This window comes from Microtus ochrogaster, chromosome 8 (genome assembly GCF_000317375.1).
Source record: "Microtus ochrogaster isolate Prairie Vole_2 chromosome 8, MicOch1.0, whole genome shotgun sequence".
NCBI lineage: Eukaryota > Metazoa > Chordata > Mammalia > Rodentia > Cricetidae > Microtus > Microtus ochrogaster.
Window position 1 is genome coordinate 78,654,403 of NC_022015.1, and position 7,863 is coordinate 78,662,265.

Sequence of the window (7,863 nt, forward strand, 5' to 3'; positions counted from 1 at the left end):
ACTGGCTAGGCTCCCACAAAGCCAGAACATGAAGTAGGATCAAAACCCAGTGCCATTGTCTTTGGCTTCTCATCAGCCCTCATTGTCCTCCATGTTCAAAGAGTCTGGTTTTATGCCATGTTTTTTCAGTCACAGTCCAGCTGGCCTTGGTGAGCTCCCAATAGATCAGCCCCACTGTCTCAGTGGGTGGCTGCACCTCTCTTGAAATGGGATGATTGGGAGAAAGGAAGGTTGGATAGAGGAGCAGGGAATCACATAACTTAATTAAGGCAGCCATCTTAGGGTTGGCAAGAGACTTGAACCTAGAGGGGCTCCTAGGTGCCCAGGGCGATGTCCCCAGTTAGCTCCTTGGGGAGCTGAGGATAGGGAACCTGAAATGACCCTATCCTATAGCAATACTGATGAATATCTTGCATATCACCATAGAACCTTCATATGGCGATGGATGGAGATAGAGACAGAGACCCACACTGGAGCATCGGACTGAGCTCCCAAGGTCCTAATGAAGAGCAGAAGGAGGGAGAACCTGAAACAATATTTTAATAACTATTACTTGTCACTTTGGGCATATTAGAAGATTGGAGCGGGTTTTGAAATTTTATTCTTCACAGAATTATTTGGAGTTTTCTGTTGGCTATTCAGATGGAAATTATACCGGGGGTGATATACTGGTCAAAGTTCCAGGGAGTGATTTGCACTATATAGATTGAGAACTGTCTATACATGTAAGGCCATAGATACTACAGGATGCGATGCAATTGGCTGGGAAGATATCAAAAAGTGAGATGAGATGCTTTTACCAGGCTTGAGACTAAAGTAACATTGTGATTCAAATAGAAACATTGTAATCCCAAGGACTTTAGTTAAGTTTTATGTGATCAGTAAATTTTGAAGCAAAAGACAATAAAGTATTTTCTTTTTAATAATAAATATTGTTTTATGATGTGATCTCCTTTCTTATAAATAAGTCTCAGTTTCTTCTATGTACTCACCAGACTTTAGGTATAATGAAAATTTAAGAGGCATTAGTGAGAGAAGGAGAATTGAGTTGTATAACCTGTCTTCAACCAAATGTGAAAGGCAGAATGTGACCCAGAACAAATCATTCAAGAGTAATTACATGTGGACAGTGCTCACATCCCCGGTGATGTGTGTGGAGCTGGTGCTAATAACTATAGGATCCAGAAACCTTGCTGGCAATTGGGCAGTCAAAAATAAATATATTAATTTTTTTGTTTAAAAAACAGATGTTATTCTCACATATTTGCTTGAACTTCTTTATTAGTAATATATTTTATGGTTCCTTCCTCACAAAAAGCTCATATTTCCAGTCTAATTATTTGAGGCTCTAATATAATTCCTCATTCTAGCCAATGAACAGTGAGTTCAAATGAGAAAGCATGAACAGTCCATTGACAAAAAAATGTTACAATTGAGACAGGCAGTGGTGGCACATGCCTTTACTCCTAGCACTTGGGAGGCAGAGACAGGAAGATCTCTGTGAGGCCAGCCTGGTCTACAAGAGCTAGTTCCAGGACAAGCATCAAAGATGCACAATGTCTACTACATACAACTTTTACAAACTTCACCTCTCTCTCACTTTTTTTTCCATTGCCCACACCTTGGTCCTTATTCACATCAGTGGAGGAGTACACACTTTTGTTTTTCTTTGCAAGGTTCCTATTGCCTGAATTCCTTTCTTGGGTAGCCATGACTACATATTCAGTTTTCTGATGAAATACACTTCTGAATCTCAGAAACTGTCTTAGTTACGGTTTCTATTGCTTTGACTAAACACCATGACCAAAAAGCAAGTTGGGGAGGAAAAGGCTTATTCAGCTTACACTTCCATTTGCTGTTCGTCACCAAAGGAGGTCACAACAGGTACTCAAATAGACCCTGGAGCAGGAGCTGATTCTGAAGCCATGAGGATGCTGCTTATTTGCTTGCATCCCCTGGCTTGTTCTGCTTGCTTTTTCATAGAATCCTGGACCACCAGTTCAGGGATGCCAGCACCCACAATGGGCTGGGCCCTCTCTCATTGTTCTCTAATTGAGAAAATGCCTTAAAGATGAATCTTATGGAGACATAATTGATGCCCCTTCCTCTCTGATGACTGTAGTTTGTGTCAAGTTGACACACAAAACCAGCCAGTACAGAGCCCAGTCTAGATCAGGAGTCTGTCATACCTTAGTAACTTGTATGGAAGTGAATTTCAAAATGTCCATATTTCATCCATAGCGGGGCCTATGGTTTCAAAGTAATGCTAAATCTCTCTCTCTCTCTTCCTCTCCTCTCATCTCTCTCTCTCTCTCTCTCTCTCTCTCTCTCTTAGGCTTCTTTCACTCTTCTGTATTAAGTAGAATCATCTTTTGTATTCTGAGCCCTTGTATATCATTCCCAAGGGGACTGCGTTTACTAGAAATTAGTTTTACAAAAACAAACAGCTCAAAATACCATTGACTAAGACTGGATTTGTATGCATACTCCTATAGCTAACTAATTGAACTAAGAAACAGAGCTATACAGTGTATCAGATGACTTCCCACAATTCAATGAGAGACAGTGAATATAGTTGCCTATAAAAAATGACAACTTGAGAAAACAGTGAAAATTGATGTATTGAAGTCAAAATGACTGAACTAACTGGAGATGTTATCATTATTATTGAAAAAAGGAGGGCCCGTCTGGTCTGGTAGCACTGTTTACTCGTCAGTTGACACAATATATATGCTGAAATGATGAATTTGAAATTTCCCAGAAACTTAGTATATGTTTGGAGGTAAAAGAGAGTACAGGTAAACATGGAAAGTGGTGCTTTGATGCAGATATTAGGACAAGATTGGAGAGACAATGTCTCACTTTCTCAACTCATCTTTCTAGATCATCCTTATCTCAAGTTTACAGAGGAAGAAACGAATTATAAAAACCAGTATTTTCAATTTGAGTAACCTGCTTATCACTTTACAGAGAGTGAATGAATGGCCAGAAGAGAAACTAAGCCCAGGTCCACTCTTGAGCTTTTGAGAACTCAGGCTCATTGCTCTGAACAACAGAAGATGTTTTCCATGTCTTCTCTTCAGTTTGTAGGCGCATCACCAGCTTCATGTTTGGTAAGTGACACATTTCCATGCTGTTATTTCTGACTATAAAATTGGCGTTGAAATTGAGACATTTTCTGTCCACAGAAATGCCCACTGTCTAGGATGCCCACTGAATGTATGAAAAAACACTATACAATAGTGATTGAACTAGCATTTGCTGTAGGCCTAGGCTCTTGTCTTTCCCAAGAGAACTTATGTGGAGTTCACATACACACATACCCTTTTCTTACATGAATGGAGACTTTATCACCAACTGTGATATTTTTTAAAGCATTTTGACTATTTATGTGAACTGTTGACTATTTGTGTGTGATTTTTCAAGAATTGAATTGGGAATAAATAGAATAAGATTTATCTTCATTGGCCATAAACAGAAAATGGACTTTTAGAAATACATGGGAAGAAAACACATCAACCCAAAACATTTCTCTAGATAAAAATTACTCTAGGGAAGGAAAGTGACTGATGGAAAATATTTTAATACTGAGTGAGCACTTGTTTATTCATTGCCATTTAAAATAGAGCAAAAATAACTGAAAGAAAGAAAATGATATTCATAAAGAATTATAATCACAAACGATTTCATACAATATTTACCAGCAGAGAAGTGAGTTGGATATTATTAGATGACTAATATACTCAAATACAAATCACAGAAGCCAACATTCTATTTTTAAACTCATTTCTTTTAATTTTTTATTGATATATGCTATTGATTTATTTAGATCAATTGACTTAATAGGGACTTGCAAATTTCTTCATGCTTCTATTGCTTTCTTTCCTAATGCCAACATCAGAGCTACAGAGTCAAATGTAGTGAGGTCTCTCACAATCACTCAGATTGTCATCATCATAAGATTGACTAGGATTTGTTTGTAGTTACATGAAAGGCTGAGTGAGGAGAGAGAGAGAGAGAGAGAGAGAGAGAGAGAGAGAGAGAGAGAGAGAGAGAGAGAGGGCTGTGATGGTGGTGCCGGTTCTGCATCCAAGTCTCAGTTCCAGTCAGGTCCCTGTACTGCACAGGACAGCAGAGGACAGGGTCCAGTGGTCCAGCACTCACAATGTGTCCCCACTCCATGAAGTCATACGTTTATAACTATACAAAGGTAGGGCAAGGGTGAGGGAGAGAGAGGTGAGGATCTGACAAAGACTGATGTCTAATGAAGAGTTAGCATTATACAAATGCTCAGTATTGCTGAATATTATTTTAGCTGTAAGGTATATTACATTTGTTTCTGCTGCTTTTGTTAATGATGCAAAGATGAGTTATGTTTGTTTGATTAAATAAAATTAACCTGGGGTCAGGAGGTTTAATCAGCAACTAGTAGATAGGAAGTGGTAGGGAGCAACTAAGTTAGAGGGTTCTTTAGTGAGGGCTGAGCAGAAGGACGGCCCCTTTTTCTGGTGAAAGGAAAGAATGTTTGCTACTTGCTCTTCAACCTTTCTGAGCTAGCAGGATTTCACTTCAACCTTTGAATACTGAGTTCTTTAGAAGGATAGAGATTTAGATAAAATTTCCTTCAGCAGCTGTGATAGAGCGGGTGTCTGAGGGAACAGAATTCCCACCTGGCTGAAGCCAGTGCTACTGAACCACTGCTGGTAGCTGAAGGAGTTACAGTTGATGGTTGGGATAGCAGTTGCTTAACATGAAACCACTGCACAGAATGCGAAACAACAGAATATTATATCTCATATGATTTTAGCTAATGATGGGATAAACTCTTTCCAGGTCCCAGGCTCCCTTTTATAGAGTCATAGTGGTTAAAAATGTCAATCACTGTGGATCTTCGTCTCTGCTTCCATCATTTGCTGGATGAAGGTTCTATGGTGAAATTTAAGATAGTCATCAATCTGACTACAGTGCGTGCAAAGCCAGTTCAGGCACCTTTTCCATTATTACTTAGGGTCTTAGCTGGAGTTATCCTTTGTGAATACCGGGAATTTCTTTAGTGCCAGGATTCATGCAAGCCCCATACTAGCCCCATAATACTCAATCAAAGTATTTCTTTTTTTGTTCTCCATTTCTGTCCTCCCCCCATCTTTACTATCTTCTTCTTTCAAGTTCTCATATTCCTTCCCCTTCTCCCCTCTTCCTCCTCTTTTGTCCTCCCTTCTCCCCCAACACCTATGCTTCCAATTTTCTCAGAGATCTTTTCTACTTCTCTTTTCCAGGGGGATCTCTATGTTTCTCTTAGAGTTCTCCTTGTTACCTAGCTTCTCTGGGGTCATGGGCTATTGCTCGTTATCCTTTGCTTTGCAGCTACCATTCACTTATGAGTTGAGTACATACCATGCTCATCTTTCTGCATCTGGGTTACCTCACTCCAGAGGTATTTTCTAGTTCCTTCCATTTGCATGCAAATTTCAAGATGTCACTTTTTTTAAGCACTGAGTAGTACTTCATTGTGTAAATGTACTACATTTTCTTTATCCATTCTTTGGTTGAAGAGCACCTAGGTTGTTTCCAGGTTCTGGCTATTACAGATAATGCGGCTATGAACATAGTTGAACAAATGTCCTTGTAGTATGATTGAGCAACATTTTAGTTATATGCCCTAGAGTGGAATTGCTGGGTCATAAGGTAGTTGATTCCCAGTTTTCTGAGAAACTGCCATACTGCCAGAGTGTCTGTACAAGTTTGCATTCCCAACAACAATGGAGAAGTGTTCCCCTTACTCTGTATCCTCTCCAACATAAGCTATCATTGGAGTTTTTGATCTTAGCCATTCTGACTGGTGATGGTATCTCAGAGTCATTTTGATTTGCATCTCCCTGATGACTAAGGGCACTGAACCTTTCCTTAGGTGAGTTCCCAAAATCCAGTCGAAGACTGGGAAGAATGAGAATATGAGAAAAGAGGTCAAGACCATGATGGGGACACCCACTGAAATATATTACCTAAGCTAATAGGAGCTCACCAATTCCAGCCAGCCAGGGAAGGAAACAGCATAGGACCAAACTAGGCTCTCTGAATGTGGGTGACAGTTATATGGCTGGGGCAGACTGCAGTGCCACTGGCAATGGCACAAGGATTTATCCCTAATGCTTGTACTGACTTTTTGGAATCCATTCTCTTTGAATGGATATCTTGTTCAGCCTAGATATAGTAGGGAGGGGCTTGGTCCTTCCCCAAACCAATATGCTTTACTCACTCTGAGGAGTGGCTAAACAGTGGGATGGGATGGGGGATAGTAGAGGGGTTGAGAGAAGGGGAAGGAGTAGGAAGTGGGATTGGTATGTAAAATGAAAAAAGATAGTTTAAAAAATAAAATAAGAAATTAAAAGAAGAATGGCAACCACATTGGTATTTGTGTACTTTATGGGATTCAGTAACATTGCTTTCTGTATTCTTGACAAACTGAGCCTATCAAAAATCTCAGCATCATTTCTATGTCACATGTTAACAGCTAATCTTAATCTAGTTCAGTACCTGAGAAAGTTTTAAGTGTTCCACGCCAACAAAAATTTTGATTATATCACAGAAAGTAAGCAATAATAATGATGATGATTTATTATTAATACCTACAAGTTGATGAACACTATCAGAAAGAGAGCAAAGATTGACAGATAATACCATATAGCCTCTACTGAGCTCACTCCCTGTCACTAACCCTCATTAAGCTAGGGTATTGAGTTGCCAGTTGCTGAAGTTATTTTATTTTTAAGTTAATAGGGATAAATGTATCAATAATGCAAGTTCATCTTTAGACAGACTCATCTATAAAATGGCAATGGAATTTATCTAAGTAAAACAGAGTGTGAGGGAAGGGAAATTCAGAGAATGCCACTTCACAGTTTTCCTTAATGAGTTGGGAACTGCAGTGCAATGTATTCCTTAATTAAAAGAAGGCTGGTTAACTCTCAATGCAAACATCTACCAGTCTAATGCAAGGTTTGCCTATAATGGATGAGAGTTCATATGCAGCCTCTAGCTAAACTCCTTGTTTTGAGCAGGGTGTGAGGGGAAAATTACTTTTACATATTGATTCTCCAAGAGAATTCTTAGCTCATTGGAAAGATAAAAGTTTCATTGAAACAGAAATACAAGGAGAGTGATCAAATAATCTGTCACCTAATTTTTCTGACTGTTAGTAAATCAGTTAATTAATATTTCCTTTTCTTTTAGCATAGTTCTTCAAGAGTTTTTTCAGTTTACTACCACAAAAACAATGAGTGAATAAAATCAACATACTAAATTCCATTGAAAAGTGAGCAATTTAAGATATTTTTAGAATATATCCATTTATGAAGTTCTTGATTGTTTACATGTTGTCTCATGTGGCAGGTCCTATAGATTTCCTGACCTGCAGAATGATGCAGCAGTTTGCAGCACACATTGCATATGATATGAACAAATCAATCCTGCATTTTCTCTTCTAGGTGTTTTGTATGAGTATATACCTGCATATATGTCTGTGGGTCATGTGTGTGTTTGGCACCCATATAGACCAGAAAAGAACTCTGGATCCTCTAGAACTGGAGTTAGACAGCTGTGAACCATAATTTGGGTGCTGTGAATGGAAGTGGACCCTAATTTCTCTGTAGGAGCAGTCAGTGTTCATAAGTGTAACTGTAGAGCCATGTCTCCAGTTCCCTCCACCGATATACCTATCTATAGATCTGTTTGTCTACAATCTATCTATCAGTTAACCTGTCTGTTTATCTCTCTATCTGTCTATCTATCTATCTATCTATCTATCTATCTATCTATCTATCTATCTATCTATCTATCTATCTATCATCTATCTATCATCTATCT